This window comes from Heterodontus francisci, chromosome 27, assembly GCF_036365525.1.
Source record: "Heterodontus francisci isolate sHetFra1 chromosome 27, sHetFra1.hap1, whole genome shotgun sequence".
Lineage (NCBI taxonomy): Eukaryota > Metazoa > Chordata > Chondrichthyes > Heterodontiformes > Heterodontidae > Heterodontus > Heterodontus francisci.
The window spans coordinates 52,459,805-52,478,352 of NC_090397.1; the positions used below are offsets into that span (position 1 = coordinate 52,459,805).

Below are 18,548 nucleotides of genomic sequence, written 5' to 3' on the forward strand. Positions count from 1 at the left end.
AACTAACTTCTTGTCGTCGGCTCCATTTTACATTTAAATGTCACCAAGAGATTTTGATGCACGAGTAACCATTATTTAATGATCTATATATAGTGCCTGTTGGAGAAGCATTGTCCATGATCTGGAACTGTGTACTCAGGATTCACTCTGATTGAAATAACTGCCACAGAGAAAAAACAGGAAATGATCTCAAATTCCTTTCCTGCCCTGTACAATTTTATCTATAGCATATACAGAATATCTAAACTTTCATCAAATCCCATTCACCCGTCAGCCCTGTGCTTGTTGACTGACCTACACTGGCTCCCAGTTAAACAATGGCTTGATTTTAAAATTCTCATCCTTGTTTTCAAAACCCTCCATGGCCTCATCCCTCCCTATTTCTGTAATCGGCTCTAGCCTCACAACCCTCCAAGATATCTGCACTCCTCCAAGTTTGGTCTCTTACATATCCTTGATTTCCTTCATCCCACCAATGTCAGCCATGCCTTCAGCTGCCTAAGTCCTGTGCTCTGGAATTCTCTTCCTAAACCTCTCTCCTCCTTTAACATGCTCCTTAAAACCTACCACTTTATCCAAACTTTTGGTCATCTGTCCTAATATCTGATGATATGGATTAGTGTCAAAGTTTGTTTGATAAAACTCCTGTGAAGCCGCTTGGGACATTTTAACAGAACGTAAGAAGTAGTAGCAGGAGTGTACCATTTGGTCCTTTGAGCTGCTCTGCCACTCAGTAAGATCATGGCTGATCTACCTTAACTACATCTTTCTGCACTACTCCCATATTTCTTGATTCCCTCAGTATCTAAAAATCTATCAATCTCTGACTTGAAATATACTCAACGATTGAACATCTATATCTCTCTGGGGTATAGAATTGAATGATCACCCTTTGAGTGAAGAAATTTCTCCTCATCTCAGTCCTAAATGGCAGACCCCTTATTCTAAGCCTGTGACCCCTAGTTCTAGACATCCTAGCCAGGGGAAACATCCTCCCAGCATCTAACCTGTCAAGAATTTTATGTTTCAATGTGATCACCTCTCATTCTTTTAAACTCTAGGGAATATTTGTTTTTCCAAAATATACTTTATTCATAAAAATCTGTAAAAAAAAATACATTACCAAACAGTTTCAAACAGCACCAAGTCAAAAATTACAAACAGTGCAAAGGAGATCAGTTTCCTTCAATACAATCATGAGTTGCCTCACAACCCTTCCATTTCATTTGTCATGCCAGATACATTTTTACATTTCACAGCACACAAAATTTTCCCGATACAGTTCGAGGGGTTTCCCATGGATCCAGCCCCTCAGTTCAGCTTGGTGGGGGCACCTTACACAGTGGTCTTTCCCCATTGAGCCTTTGCTGCGGCTGCCCCAAGCTTTAGTGCGTCCCTCAGCACGTTGTCCTGGACCTTGGAATGTGCCAGTCTGCAACATTCGGTCATGAACAACTCTTTGCGCTGGAAGACCAGCAAGTTTCGGGCAGACCAAAGGGTGTCTTTCAACGAATTGATAGTCCTCCAGCAGCAGTTGATGTTTATCTCTGTGTGCGTCCCTGGGAACAGCCCGTAGAGCACAGACTCCTGTGTTACAGAGCTGCTTGGGATGAACCTCGACAAAAACCACTGCATCTCTTTCCACACCTGCTTTGCAGACACATTCCAGGAGGAGGTGGGCAACCATCTCTTCCTCACCACAGCCACTGCGAGGGCATTGTGCGGAGGGGGTGAGACTTCGGGCTTGCAGGAAGGATCTGACGGGGAGTGCTCTTCTCACCACCAGCCAACCTACATCTTTGTGCTTGTTTGAAAGTTCTGGTGATGAGGCATTCTGCCAAATGACTTTGGCGGTCTGCTCGGGGAACCATCCGACAGGATCCATCGTCTCCTTTTCCCATAGGGCCTTGAGGACATTCCGTGCAGACCACTGCCTGATGGATCGGTGGTCAAAGGTGTTTTTCTGCAGAAACTGCTCCACAAAGGATAGGTGGTACGGTACAGTCCAACTGGATGGAGCGTTCCGCAGCAATGTGACCAGGCCCATCCTTCGCAGCACCGGGGACAGATAGAACCTCAGCACATAGTGACACTTGGTGTATACGTACTGGAAGTCTACACACAGCTTGATGCAGCCGCACACGAAGGTAGTCATCAGGATATGGGCGACGTTGGGTACATTTTTCCCGCCCTTATCCAGAGGTTTGAACATCGTGTCCCTCCAGACCCGGTCCATTTTAGATCCCCAGATGAAGCGGAAAATGGCTCAGGTGACCGCCACAGCGCAGGAGTGGGATATGGGCCAGACCTGCGCCATGTACAGCAACAACGTGAGCGCCTCGCACCTGATGACCAGGTTCTTACCCACAATGGAGAGAGATCGCTGCCCCCACATGCTCAGCTTGTGTTGTACCTTGGCTACTCGCTCCTCCCAGGTTTTGGTGCACGCCCCGGCCCTTCCGAACCATATCCCCAGCATCTTCAGGTAGTCTGACCTGATGGTGAAGGGGACAAAGGATCGGACAGCCCAGTTCCCAAAGAACATGGCCTCGCTCTTGCCGTGGTTAACTTTGGCTCCCGAGGCCAGTTCGAACTGGTCGCAGATGCTCATCAGTCTGCGAACGGACAGCGGATCTGAGCAGAAGACAGTGACAATAGGCCTAGTCTACATAATCTTTGCCCTCAGGAAAACTGCTCATCCCAGGAATCAGTCTGGTGAAACTTCATTGCAATCCCTTTAAGGCAAGTATATCCTTCCTTAGGTAAGGAGACTAAAACTGTATTCAGCACTCCAGATGTTGTCTCACCAAGGTTCTATGGAATTGCAGTAAAACCTTATCACTCTTGTATTCAATTCCCTTTGTAATAAGAGCTAACATACCATTTGCTTTCCAATTGCTTGCTGTATCTGCATGTTGACTTTCTGTGATTCGTAAACAAGGACACCTAGATCCCTCTGAATACCAAAATTCCCAGTTTCTCATCAGTTTTCTATTTTTCCTACCAATATGGATAATTTCTCTACATTAATTTCCATTTGTGACATTCTTGCCCATTCCTGGGATGAGCAGTTTTCTGAATAGGAGAGATTAAGTAGACTAAGCCTATATTCCCTGGAGTTTAGAAGAATGAGAGGTGATCATATTGAAACATAAAATTCTTGACTTAACCTGTCTATTTCCTTTTTGTAGCCACTTTGCATCCTCCTTATAGCGTACTTTCCCACTTAAATTTAAATCATCAGCAAATTTGTATACATTACACTTAGTACCCTCATCTAAGTCATTGATATGAATTGTAAATAGCTGAGGCGCTGGCACTGATGCTTCTTGTACTCCACTAGTTAAAGCCTGCCAACCTGAAAATGACCCGTTTATTCCTGTTCTTTGTTTTCTGTCCGTTAACCAATCCTCAATTCATGTTAATATATTACAGGAGCATAAGAACAGGAGTAGGTCATTTAGCCCCTTGAGCCTGTTCTGCCAATCAATGAGACCGTGGCTGATCTGTGACCTAATTCCATATGGGCCTTTGCCCCATACCCCTTAATAACGTCAGATAACAAAAATCTATCAATCTCAGAATTAAAATTTACAATTGACCTAACATCAATTGCCATTTGCAGAAGTAAGTTCCAAACTTCTACCACCGTTTCTGTGTAGAAGTGTTTCCTCATTTCATTCCTGAAAGGTTTGGCTCTAATTTATTAATTATGCACCCTCGTCCTAGAATCCACAACCAGTGGAAATAGTTTCTCCCTATCTACCCTATCTGTTTTCCTTAATACTTGAAAACTTCGAACAAATCACCCCTTAACCTTCTAAATTCCTGGGAATATACTCCACATAATTTAACCCTTGGAGTCCAGGTTTCATTCTAGTAAATCTACGCTACACTTCTTCCAAGGCCAATATATTCTTCTGAAAATGTGGTGCCCAGAACTGCTCACAGTACTCCAGGTGTGGTCTAAACAGGGCTTTGTATAGTTGAAGCATACCTCCTTGTATTCTAGTCCTCTAGATATATAGGCCAGCATTCCATTCACCTTTTTGACTATTTTCTGTACCTGATCATGACATTTTAATGATCCATGTACCTGGACTTAGTGTGGATAAGGGGAACCAGTGTTTGGATTTTCAAAAATCATTCAATAAGATGTTGTACAAGAGGCTATTACACAAACTTAGGGCTCATGAGATTGAGATACAGTTACAAGACTGTCAGGACTGAGAACTAAATATACCAGATTATAAGATGTACAGGAACAATAGGGAAAATGGTAGATGGTGTGGAGCAACTTTAGTGATTAAGGATGATTCTGCATCCACGTCTCTGTAATGTCTATTAAATCAAACACATTAATTTCAGTCTGTACTATTAGTTTATCTATTTTGTTGTGATTTTTTCCCAAAAATATACTTTATTCATAACATTTTTAAAAATACATTTCATAAAATTTGACATTACATAAAGTGCAGTTTCTTTCAATAGAGTACATGAGTTGCCTCACTACACATGCCATTACAGATTATAATTACAATATACATATACATTTCATGTCGAATATTCTCTGGTGCACATAGCCTGAGGGGCTTTACATGGGTTCCAGCCCCTCGGTATAGTATGGCGGGAGGGCCTTACATGGTGGCCTTTCTCCATTGAGCCTTTGCAGCGGCTGCCCCAAGCTTTAGTGCTTAGCACGTAGTCTTGGACCTTGGAATGTGCCAATCTGCAACAGATGTCCTTAACCCTGGCACTGGGCAGACAACATAACTTTCGGAACTTCTGCTGCAGAGAACAGTATCTATTCCCCTGTTTATACTGTCCCCTATCACTACCACATTCCTTTTTTCTTTCCCCACTTGAATGAGGCCTGGACAACATATGTCAGCCAAGAGCGACGTCTCAATTCATTCCATCTTCGCTGTCTCCGGAGAATACTTGGTATCAGGTGGCAGGACCGTATCTCCAACACAGAAGTCCTCGAGGCGGCCAACATCCCCAGCTTGTACACACTACTGAGTCAGTGGCACTTGAGATGGCTTGGCCATGTAAGCCGCATGGAAGATGGCAGGATCCCCAAAGACACATTGTACAGCGAGCTCGCCACTGGTATCAGACCCACCGGCCGTCCATGTCTCCGCTTTAAAGACGTCTGCAAACGCGACATGAAATCCTGTGACATTGATCACAAGTCGTGGGAGTCAGTTGCTAGCATTCGCCAGAGCTGGCAGGCAGCCATAAAGACAGGGCTAAAATGTGGCGAGTCAAAGAGACTTAGTAGTTGGCAGGAAAAAAGACAGAGACGCAAGGGGAGAGCCAACTGTGCAACAGCCCCGACAAACAAATTTCTCTGCAGCACCTGTGGAAGAGCCTGTCACTCTAGAATTGGCCTTTATAGCCACTCCAGGCGCTGCTTCACAAACCACTGACCACCTCCAGGCGCGTATCCATTGTCTCTCGAGATAAGGAGGCCCAAAAGAAAGAAAGACTTGAATGACCTCTGGTATCATGGTCTGCTCAGTCACACTGCAGACTTTGTCCTCATCCACACAGGCAGCAAGAACATTATACCTGTTGGATAAGGGCAAGTTTCCTTCAGCACTGCACCTGAGGTCACCTTTTTTGCCTGACTCGCCCTCCTGTCCTTGATCATTAGCCAGACTTGTACCACTACCTAACCTAAGGGGCATGACTGCCTCTTAGATCAAAGTTTCCAGTTGTCTGTTTCCCCCTCCCTGATGCCACACAATGTCTGCACCTTGGACTCTAGTTCAACAACTCTGAATTGAAGTTTCTCTTGATACAGACACTTACTGCAGATGTGGTTGTCCAGAATTGTAATGCTGCCCACAAACTCCCACTTACTGCAGTTGTGGTACAACACCTGCACTGCCATACCTATCTAATCTTGTTTTATTGATAAAAATAAGGAAATTTTATTATTTAATCAAGATAGATTATATTTTTAGTTATTTTAATTACTTATGACTATTACTACTTTACGTACTACATCAAGGGCACTATATAAATGTAAATTGTTGTTGTAAGTAACTTAGAACCTCATTGAATACAGCGAAGTAGACTTGTTGAAGTCAAAGTGTTTTCACGTACCACAACCATTTAATGTTGAATTTTCCAGTGGGGGAGTCTAGGACTAGGTAACATAACCTAAGAATCAGGTCAAAGTCATTCAGGAGAGATGTTAGGAAATACCTCTTCACGTGAAGGATGGTTGAAGTGTTGAACTCTCTCCCACAATCAACAGCAGATGTTAACTCAATTAATTTTAAATCTGAGATTGAAAGATGTTTGTTCACCAAGGATATTCAAGGGTATGGATCCAAGGCAGGTGACTGGAGTTCGGATACAGAACTGCCATGACCTAATTGAATGGAAGAACAGGCTTGAGGGGCTGAATGGCCTACCCCTGTTTCTGTGTTCCTATGGTATGGGCCTATTTCCACCAGAGCAGTGCCCCAAGAACCAGTGGCCTCAATATCCTCTCCACTAGATGCTCCCTGTCACCTATTTTTATAACTAATAAAAATGTTCAAAGAAAATGAAAAAAAACGCACCCAATTTTTTAAATGCCCAATGATTTTTCTCGTGGGTTGCTTGCAGCATTGTCCAGGAAATTAATCTTTATAAAAGATCAAGAAAGTTCTGGTATCCTGCCCAATTTTCTACCTTACCAACATTACTGAAGAAAACAGATTATGTGATCATTTATCTCATTGCTGTTTGTGGCAGCTTGCTGTGCACAAATTTGCTGTCACATTGCCCTATATTAAAACAGTGACTACACTTCAAAATTGCTTCATTGGCTGTAAAGTTCTTTCAAATGTCCTGAGGTTGTGAAATGCACTATGTAAAGACAAGGGTTTCTGTTTTCCCCTCTCTGTACTGCTTCAGACATGAGAGATAACATAATCTGCAAGCACAGCTGACCCAGCAACACTCAAATTCTGCTTTCTGTGGAATAAATTGATTCTGAGGAATAGATCCCTGGAGTTACTTGCCTCTTAATGAGATGTACAGTACAGATGTGGGTACTGCTGCACTGTGCAGCTCGCTTCCATTTGGCTCTCTTGCTCTCTCTTATGTGATGCAAGTTGCAAAAGGAGGTTTGAGTGGGTCTGGAGAGGCAATGTTTTCAGAAAGTCAGTAAACTCTTCTATGACCCAGAGATTGCAATCATTATTACTTTTCAGCAGCATGACTGAACTGTTGGGAACATATTCTGTATCTTACTGGTTCTGACTTCATCATGTAGCCAAAGAGAGAAAGACTTGCATTTATATAGCAACTTTCACAATCTCAGGACATCCCAAAGCACTTTGAAGCCATTTCTTTTGAGGTCCAGTCACTGCAATGTAGAAAACATGGCAGTCACTTTGGACAAAGCAAGCTCCCACAAACAGTAATATGATAATGACCAGATAATTTATTTTAGTGGCGTTGATTGAGGGATGAATATTTGCCAGGATACCATGGAGAATTCCCCTGCTCCTCTTCAACATAATGCCATGGCACCTTTTACACCCACCTAAGAGAGCAGACGAGGCATTGGCTTAATGTATCATCCAAAAGCCAGCACCTCCGACAGTGCAGCATTCCCTTAATACTGCACTGGATTGTCAGCCTAGATTTTTGTGCTCATATTTCTGGAGTGGAACTTGAACCCAGAACCTTTTGACTCAGAGGTGAGAGGGCTACCACTGAGCCACAGCTTTTGACTTGACTTGGGACTGGGGATGCTACACTTTTATGTTGGTATATTTCACTGTGCGCTACTCAGAGTCCTTTATATGTAAGGGTGAGGAGATTGGGAGAAAAAGAAGGGATATCAGGTAAAACTTTTTCATCCAAAGGGAATCAAGCTGCTCATCCCTGATCTTTCTTGTTCCACCAGCACAGACTGATCCTTCAGTCTCTGTTTCCCTGCACTCCCTCCCCAAATCACTTCATCTCACTTCCTCTCTCCCTTTGAAAGTCTCCGAAAAGCCTGCCATTGATTGTCCTTTTGTTTCTCTTTTCCCACCCACCTCCCCTCAACCTAGCCTACATCTTGTTCACCAGTCTCCTTTTGCCCTTTGTAAGATATTCTTCCACATGAGGGCCACTGTATAAATGTGAAATGTTGTTGAATTGAGGAATAAGGACTTGTACACAGAGAATGGGGCAAAGGGACAATTTTTGGGAGGGAAATGGGATTGATATTGGGAAAGTGTGGGTAGGTGGAGTTGAGGAATCTGGGGAGAAGAATATCAGGAACTTAGGAAGATAAGAATTAGGAGTAGGCCATAAGGCCCCTCGGGCCTGCTCTGCCATTCAATAAGATCATGGCTGATCTTCAACCTGAACTCCATTTTTCCACCTGATCCCCATATCTCTTGATTCCCTCAGAGTTCAAAAGCCTATCGATTTCAGACTTAAATATACTCACTGCCTAAGCATCCACAGGCCTCTGCCATAGAGAACTCCAGAGATTTACAACCCTCTGAGTGAAGAAATTTCTCCTCAACTCAGTCCTAAATGGCTGCCCCCTTACCCTGAGACTATGGCCCCTAGTTCTAAACTCTCCAGCCAGGGGAAACAGACTCGCAACATATACCCTGTTAAGCCCTCATAGAATCTTATGTATTTCAATGAGATCACCTCTCATTTTTCTAATACTGCAGTAAGTATAGGCCCGTTCTATTCAATCTCTCCTTATAGGACAACCTCCTCATCCCAAGAATCAATCTAGTGAACCTTAGTTGCATCCCCTCTGAGGCAAGTATATCTTTCCTTCGGTACAGAGATGAAAACTGCACACAGTACCCAAGGTGTGGTCTCCCTAAAGCCCTGTAAAATTGCAGCAAGACTTCCTTAGTTTTGTACTCCAACCTGCTTGCAATAAAGGCCAACATACCATTTGCCTTCTGCCATTTGCCACTGGCTTGCATATTATATAATTGCATATTAACTTTTAATAATAAACAATGTAGCACTCCCTCAGTACGTCCTAGTTAGAAGAGAGGACGTGAGCTTCAGTGATTTGGAGAGGGAGTGCAGGGAGGCTGAGACTGAAGGATCAGTCTATGATGGTGGCCCAAGACCCCAGAATGGGGCTAAAACCCACAACCTTCTGACAAAGAGGAGTGTTACCAACTGAGTCAAGGTAGATAGAGAGCAGGTGGAGCACTTGTACTGAACAGCTGAAGGTGGAATAGGTCCTAAACGGGACAACAATACATGCAAGGACAAAGCCTGGACTGGGTAGAACAGTGACAATGGAGATACAGAGGCAGAGACCCGAGCAGGTTAGCAAGGTGTTCTGCTATTGGTAGCAGCGTGACACTGATGATTAATTGACAGTGCTCAATATTGCTCATGAAAGTCAGCCCCAATTATAACTAAATCTTGGACACCTTATCCAGCCCAAAACCTCATTGAAAATTTCCGAAACAGATTTATTTAAAAGTTGATTTTGTATTGTAGAGAACAGCACTAGGAGTGTGGAGAGTAGTCTTTATTTATTGCTTTCATTTTGTTTACCAGTCCCAAGGCAACTCCATATCAGCCAGCAGCTCAGCTTCAATCAATCATTAACACTGGGCTAAAGTCGGGGCTGCTGATTGGCCACTGGGTGGGTACAATTTGTATCTATTGCCAACAATAGCTACTCCCAGTGCAATTGCAGTGAAACACATGCCGGTCGATCGCAGTGAAACAAGTGCTGCTCGGGTCAGTCACAGCAATGTACAGCCTGCTGTACCAGAATGATGAGACAGACTACTTTGACTGAGAGAATACCAGCAGCATCCAGGTTCCATTGCTGCTGCAGGATGTGAAAGAGACCCACATGGAGGCAGGCCACTAATCATAGAGAGGTTATTAGTATATTTTTGGGAGGAGGCAGCGGATGGACAAACTGGCGGTGACTTCAACTGCATCATTAATGCAGCTGGACGATCCGGCACTGACAACAGCAAACTGGACGCTATGTCTAAATTCCTAATGGAAACAGTTAAAGATGCCAAGCTGCATGACGTCTTCAGCAAATCTGCAGATGGAGCACAGCGTAGATACACCTGGTCAGGACCGGATGGGTCTGCCCATTCCAGGATTGACTTCCTGTTTGTGTCTTCTGCTTTCACAGTCAGATCCACTGACGTCAAGCCAGTGTTCTTCTCTGACCACGGCCTCTTACTGGCCGACTGTCACTTACAGGACAACCAGCGGGTTGGCAGGTGGACATGGAAACTGAATGTTACACTGTTAACACCAGAGAACAATGAGGAACTCAAAGGGGATTACAAAGGTTGGAGAACCATGAAACCCCTCTTTGAGTCTCCGGTGCACAGGTGGGAAGCGATCAAGGCACACATCAAGAGGTTCTTTATCTTCAAAGGTGTTCAGAGGGCGAGAGAGAGACAGAGGGAAATGTCCTGACTCCATAAAAGAATGCAAAATCTGCTCCAGCTGCAGTCGATGGGGGTCGAGGTCAAGGAGGATCTCCAATAGGTGAAGAGCCAGCAGGCCTCGTTCTTTGCCATGGAGGCCTCCAAGATCATCTTCCGGTCCAGAATCCGCTCCGTTGAGCAGGATGAGATGTGCTCATGTTTCTTCTTCCAAAAGGTACACAGAGAGAGCTCTGTGGTCAGTAGCCTGAAGGAAGAGGATGGATCAGGAACATCATCGCAGTCTGACATACCAAGGATTAGCAAAACCTTTTATGCTGGGCTGTACGATGTGTAGCCCATGGGCAGCAAGGCCTCCCAGTCCTTCCTGTCATCTATCACGGAGGTCTTAGATGACTGCATGCGGGAGAGTCTGGACAAACCGTTAACTCTAGACGAGCTGACAAAGGATGTCGGGTTGTTCGAGATGAGTAAAACTCCCAGAAGCGACGGCTTACCGGTTGAGTTGTATTTGGCTCTGTAGGACTGGATCGGCCCAGAACTGCTAGATGTATACGAGAGTATGCTTCTGGCCAGCAGCATGTCAGAATCAACGAGGAAAGAAATCACCACCCTCATCTACAAGCGGAAGGGGGAGAGGGCAGAACACAGAAATTGGCGGCCCATCTCACTGCTTCATGTAGACTACAAGATTCTGTCCAAAGTCATCGCCAGTCGGGTCAAGTCTGCTCTGGAGTTGGTGATTCACCCTGACCAGCCCTGTACTGTACCTGGCAGGAAGATCTCTGATAGTCTCGCACTACTCAGGGATACGATCGCCTATGTACGGGACAGGGGGGTGGGCACCAGCCTCACCAGCTTGGACAAGGAGAATGCTTTTGACAGGATATCGCACACATACATGACGGACAGGCTCTCCAAAATTGGGTTTGGTGAGGGAATCCGCAATTGGATCAAACTGCTCCACACAAACATCAGTAGAGCAGTCTCAATCAATGGGTTGAAATCAAAACGTTTCCCGATCAAATCTGGAGTCAGACTGGCTGCTCTTACCTCCTGGGAGCAGAGAGGAACTCTTCCAGCATGCAGGAGTTTTGAAAAAAAAAAGACAACAGTGACATCAGAGGAGAGCTGCAAAAAACCTCTGGTGATAAGGTGAGTACTACTAAAGTGTTTTTTTTTAAGGACTTTAGATTGGAGTGGGTCGAACAAGGTCTCTCGTGTAATTAGTATTTTTTAATTAAGGGAGGAACTAATTAATCTAAGGGTAAGTCATGACAGGAGAGCTCAGCCCCATGATCTGCTTCTCCTGCGCTATGTGGGAAATCAGGGACGCTTCCAGTGTCCCTGATGAACATGTGTGCAGGAAGTGTATCCAACTGCAGCTACTGGCTACCCGCATTATGGAGCTGGAGCTGTGGGTGGATTCACTGTGCAGTATCTGCGATGCTGAGGACGTCATGGATAGCACGTTTAGTGAGGTGGTCACACCGCAGGTAATGGCTGCACAGGGAGAAAAGGGATGGGTGACCACCAGACGGAGTAGTAGGCGTAGGCAGGTAGTGCAGGAGTCCCCTGTGACTGTCCCCCTCTCAAATATACCGTTATGGATACTGTTGGGGGGGATGACCTCCCAGGGGAAAGCAGCAACAGCAAGTCCGTGGCACCACGGAGGGCTTTGCTGCCCAGCAGGGGAGGAAAAGGGGTGGAAGAGCTATAGTGATAGGGGATTCTATCTTAAGGGGTGCAGATAGGCATTTCTGTGGCCACAAACGAGACTCCAGGATGGTATGTTGCCTCCTTGGTGCAAGGTTCAAGGATGTCTCGGAGCGGCTGCAGGACATTCTGAAAGGGGAGAGTGAGCAGCCAGAGGTCGTGGTCCACATTGGTACTAATGACATAGGCAGGGAGAGAGATGAGGTCCTGCAAAGTGAATATAGGGAGTTAGGCAGAAGGTTAAAAAGCAGGACCTCTAGGGTTGTAATCTCAGGATTACTCCCTGTGCCACATGCTAGTGAGGGTAGGAATGGGAGGATTAGGCAAATGAATGCATGGCTGAAGAGCTGGTGTAGGCGGGAGGGCTTCAGCTACTTGGATCATTGGGATCTCTTCTGGTGCAGAGGTGACCTGTACAAGAGGGACGGGTTTCATCTGAACTGGAGGGGGACCAATATCGTTGCAGGGAGGTTTGCTCGTACTACTCGGGAGGGTTTAAACTAGTCTTGCACGGGGGTGGGACCCAAAGTAGTAGTCTCTCCAATGAGATAGTTGAGGCAAATGCAGAGGTAAAAGCAAGCAAGTCCAGTAGGCAGGCCGGGCAGGGGCAGGACAGGGAGCGTGGAAGGTCTGGGAGGCTTAACTGCATTTACTTTAATGCAAGAAGCCTTACAGGTAAGGCAGATGAACTCAGAGCATGGATCGGTACATGGGATTGTGATATTATAGCTATTACGGAAACGTGGTTGAGGGATGGGCAGGACTGGCAGCTCAATGTTCCGGGGTACCGATGCTTCCTACGTGACAGAGGTGGAGGTAAGAGAGGAGGGGGAGTTGCACCATTGATTAGGGAGGATATCACTGCAGTACTTAGAGGGGATATCCCGGGGGGAACGTCCAGCAAGGCCATATGGGTAGAACTTAGCAATAAGAAAGGGGTGATCACTTTGATGGGATTATACTATAGGCCCCCCAATAGTCAGAGGGAAGTGGAGGAGCATATATGTAGGGAAATCACAGACAGGTGGAGGAATTATAGGGTTGTAATAGTAGGTGATTTTAACTTCCCTAATATTGACTGGGACTGCCTTAGTGCAAAGGGATCAGATGGGGAAGACTTTGTTAAATGTGTCCAGGATAGTTTGCTGAAGCAGTATGTGGATGGCCCTACTAGATAAGGGGCTACACTCGACCTCCACTTTAGGAAATGAGGCTGGGCAAGTGGTTGATGTGTCAGTGGGGGAGCACTTTGGGACCAGTGACCATAACTCTATTAACTTCAAGATCGTTATGGAAAAGGATAGGACTAGTCCTCAAGTTGAAGTCCTAAATTGGGGGAAAGCTAATTTCGATGGCATCAGACAGGAACTCTCAAAAGTTGAATGGGAGAGGCTGTTTACAGGTAAAGGGACGTCTGGCAAGTGGGAGGTTTTTAAAAGTGAGATAGGAAGAGTTCAGGGCCGGCATGTTCCTGTTAGATGGAAGGGCAAGGCTGGCAAGTTTAGAGAATCTTGGTTGACGAGGGATATTGAGGGTCTGGTCAGGACAAAGAAGGAGGCATATGTCAGGTATAGGCAGCTGGAATCAAGCGAGTCCCTCGAGGAGTATAAGGGATGTAGGAGTACACTTAAGAAGGAAATTAGGAGGGCGAAAAGGGGCCAGGAGATTTCCCTGGCAGATAAGATAAAGTAGAATCCTGAAAGATTTTGTAAGTATATTAAGAGTAAAAGGGTAGCTAGGGAGAGAGTAGGTCCCCTTAAGGATCAGTGTGGTAATCTATGCGTGGAGCCATGGGAAATGGGCGAGGTCTTAAATGAATACTTCTCGTCTGTATTTATTGTGGAGAAGGTCATGGAAGCTAGTGATTTCGAGGGAGGGAACACCGATATCCTGGAGCATATCAACATTACAAAGGAGGAGGTGTTGGAGGTTTTGAAGCACATTAAGGTGGATACATCCCCAGGGCCTGACCAGGTGTATCCAAGGATGCTATGGGAAGCAAGGGAGGAGATTGCTGGGACCCTGGCAGAGAATTTTATGTCATCGTTAGCCATGGGTGAGGTACCGGAAGACTGGAGGATAGCTAATGTTGTGCCTTTATTTAAGAAGGGCAGCAGGTATAAGCCAGGGAACTACAGGCCGGTGAGCCTTACATCAGTGGTGGGAAAGTTATTGGAAGGGATTCTGAGAGATAGGATTTATATGCATTTGGAAAGACATGGTCTGATTAGAGATAGTCAGCATGGCTTTATGCGTGGGAAATCATGTCTCACGAATTTGATTGAGTTTTTCGAGGAGATGACCAAGAGGATTGACGAGGGCAGGTCGATGAATGTTGTCTACATGGACTTTAGCAAGGCCTTTGACAAGGTCCCGCATGGTAGGCTGGTCCGGAAGGTTCGAACACATGGGATCCAGGGTGAACTAGCCAATTGGATACAAAATTGGCTTGGTGATAGGAGGCAGAGGGTGGTAGTGGAGGGTTGTTTTTCAGATTGGAGGCCAGTGACCAGTGGTGTGCCGCAGGGATCAATGCTGGGCCCTCTGTTGTTTGTCATATATATTAATGACTTGGATGTGAATGTAGGGGGCATGATTCGTAAGTTTGCAGATGACACCAAAATTGGTGGTATTGTGGACAGTGAAGAAGGTTGTCTCAGGTTACAACAGGATCTTGATCAACTGGGAAGGTGGACAAGCGATTGTCAAATAGAATTTAATGCAGACAAGTGCGAAGTGATACTTTTGGGGAAGTTATACCAGGGCAGGACATATACAGTGAATGGCAGGGCCCTGGGGAGTGTTGTTGAGCAGAGAGACCTTGGGGTGCAAGTACATAGTTCCCTGAAAGTGGCAACACAGGTGGACAGGGTGGTGAAGAAGGCGTATGGCATGCTTGCCTTCATCGGCCGAGGCATTGAGTACAAGAGTTGGGACGTCATGTTACAGTTGTACATAACGTTGGTTAGGCCGCATTTGGAGTACTGTGTGCAGTTCTGGTTACCGCACTACAGGAAAGATGTGATTAAGCTAGAGAGGGTGCAGAAAAGATTCACAAGGATGTTGTCTGGTTTGGAGGGCTTGAATTATAAAGAGAGATTGGATAGGCTGGGTCTGTTTTCCCTGGAGCGAAGGAGGCTGAGGGGACATGATAGAGGTATATAAAATTATAAGACGCATAGATAGGGTAGATAGCCAGAGACTGTTTCTCATGATAGGGGTGACTAAAACTAGAGGGCATAGATTTAAGGCGAGAGGGAGGAGGTTTAAAGGGGATCAAAGGGGTAAATTTTTCACACAAAGAATAGTGGGTATCTGGAATGAGCTGCCAGAGGAGGTGGTGGAGGCAGGAACAGTAGCAACATTTAAGAGGCATCTGGACAGATACTTGAATGAGCAAGGCAGAGAAGGATATGGAATTAATGCAGGCAGGTGGGAGTAGTATAGATAGGCGTTTTGGTCGGCATGGATGCGGTGGGCCGAAGGACCTGTTTCTATGCAGTACGACTCTATGACTCCTCTCTCCCCTGTCTTGTTTGTTTGCTGTATTGAGCCTTTTGCTGAGTCATGAGGAAGGATGTGGGCATAAGAGGAGTGACAATCCCAGGCAGCGGAGGCACTCAGGTCAAAGCCGCCCTGTACATGGACGACATCGCCGTCTTCTGCTCGGATCTGCTGTCCGTTTGCAGACTGATGAGCATCTGTGACCAGTTCGAACTGGCCTCGGGAGCCAAATTAGTGGCAAGAGTGAGGCCATGTTCTTTGGGAACTGGGCCGACCAATCCTTTGTCCCCTTCACAGATTACCTGACGGTGTTGGGGATATGGTTCGGAAGGGCCAGGGCGTGCGCCAAAACCTGGAAGGAGTGAGCAGCTATGGTACACCAAAATTGAGCTTGTGGGAGCAGCGTTCTCTCTCCATTGTGGGTAAGAACCTGGTCATCAAGTGCAAGGTGATCACGTCGCTGTATGTGGCGCAGGTCTGGCCCATACCCTACTCCTGCACCCTGGTGGTCACCCAAGCCATTTTCCGCTCTATCTGGAGATACAAAATGGACCAGGTCAGGAGGGACATGATGTTCAGAACCTCTGGATAAAGGCAGAAAAAATGTACCCAACGTTGCCCTCAACCTGATGACCACCTTTGTGTGCAGCTGCATCGAGCAGTGCTTTGAGCCCCAGTACGCCAACACCAAGTGTCACTCCATGTTGAGGTTCTATCTGTCCCCGGTGTTGCGAAGGATGGGTCTGGCCACATTGCTGTGGTGCGCTACATCCAGTTGGACCGTGCCATACCACCTATCCTTCGTGAAAAAGATTGTGCAGAAAAACACCTTTGACCACCAATCCATCAGGCAGTGGTCTGCATAGAATGTCCTCAAGGCCCTACGGGAAAAGGAGATGGTGGATCCTATCGGATGGCTCCCCCAGCAGACCGCCAAAGTCATTTGGCAAAATGCCTCATCACCAGAACTTTCAAACAAGCACCAAGACGTGGCTTGGCTGGTAGCGAGAAGGGCCCTCCCCGTCAGATCTTTCCCACACCCCTGGAATCTTTCCGCCTCCGCACACTACCCTCAAGGTAGCTGTGGTGGGGAAGAGGCTGTTGCCCACCTCCTTCTGGAATGTGCCTTTGCAATGCAGGTGTGGAAAGAGATGCAGTGGTTTTTGTCGAGGATCAGCCCGAGCAGCTCTGTAGCACAGGAGTATGTGCTCTACGGGCTGTTCCCAGGGACGTACACCACGATAAACATCAACTGCTGCTGGAGGACCATCAATTCAGTGAAAGACGCTCTTTGGTCTGCCCGAAACTTGCTGTGCTTCCAGTGAAAAGAGTTGTCCACAACCGAGTGTTGCAGACTGGCACATTCCAAGGACCAGGACTACGAGCTGAGGGATGCACTAAAGCTTGGGGCAGCCGCCACAAAGGCTCAATGGGGAAAGACCACTGTGTAAGGTCTTCCCACCATAGCGAACCGAGGGGCTGGAACCCATGGAAAACCCCTCAGGCTGTATGCACCAAAATATCATTTTGCGGTAAAATTTACATTGCATGAAAAATGGAATGGAAGGGTTGTGAGGCAACTCACTTCTGTATTGAAGAAAACTGATTTCCTTTGCACTTTCTGGAATGTCAACTTGGAGCTGTTTGGAACTGTTTTGTAATGCATTTTAAACAGATTTTTATGAATCAAGTATAGTTTTGGAAAAAAAATGTTATTGCTTCCTGGCCTCCAAGCCCATTTATGGTTAGGCTTAATGATGGGCATTGTAGTGAGACTATTACATCCTTCTCCAAGTACCAAACATTGCCACGGAATCTACGTCAAGGTGTGTTGAACGGCCAGGCAAGTGGAGTGAGTTCAGAAATGTCAAACTGAACCTTGCCGTATTGATGATGAACCAGAATGACAGCGCTGGACTGAGATAGACCTGTTCTCGATGATCATTTCTCACATTCGTTTACTGAGTTCTGTTGATAATTATGACCATTATGCAAACCACAGCAATCACAAGATTTGAAGCAATCCTCCAATCGCCAACATGATTGTGTACTTACCTTCTAACTGATGTGTGCTGTCACTGTTGACCCTATCCTAACTAGTTGGACATCAGACCTAGTAAATTGTTAGCAAATAAAAGAAACAAATGTTTGCATAAACATTTGTGTACACTGTACATCTGGTCCAACACAGGAGAGCCTATCAAAATATTTATCCTCTTTGGATAGAATTGACCTTAATTCATTTGATTTTCTTCAAAAGGAAATGTTTACCATGCAGTCTCCACCCCTGCCATTCTAGCATAGCTCATTGAATTTAAAACAGATATATTACAGAATGCATTGTACACTATCCTGAGCAGCAATTAGTTTCAATGCTTAGTGTAAAACTGGACTGAAGAAGATGAGAAAGCATAGAAGGAAACAAGGCCATTCAGCCTGATGAATCAGCATTTGCAATAGCCCATGTATACTTTACCCTGCTATATATTCTGCCCACCTATTTATTTATTTTATTTAGAGATACAGCACTGAAACAGGCCCTTCGGCCCACCGAGTCTGTGCCGACCACTAGCCACCCATTTATACTAATCCTACATTAATCCCATATTCTTACCACATCCCCACCTTCCCTCAATTCCCCTACCACCTACCTACACTAGGGGCAATTTACAGCGGCCAATTTACCTATCACCTGCAAGTCTTTGGCTGTGGGAGGAAACCGGAGCACCCGGCGAAAACCCACGCGGTCACAGGGAGAACTTGCAAACTCCGCACAGGCAGTACCCAGAATCGAACCTGGGTCGCTGGAGCTGTGAGGCTGCGGTGCTAACCACTGCGCCATTGTGCGGCCAGCAACCAGACAAGCAGCAAGATACTGACAAGACCCAAGTGGAGACCCTCCTCTCTCTCGCTCTCTCT

The 18,548-nt window shown here is 45.9% G+C and overlaps 1 protein-coding gene across 15 annotated transcripts in view; it reads left to right on the top strand.

The window, feature by feature from the left end:
* shank3a (SH3 and multiple ankyrin repeat domains 3a) overlaps positions 1-18,548 on the top strand; it is a 1,286,992-nt gene that overhangs the window by 123,692 nt on the left and 1,144,752 nt on the right. The gene's annotated exons all lie outside the window — the stretch shown is intronic.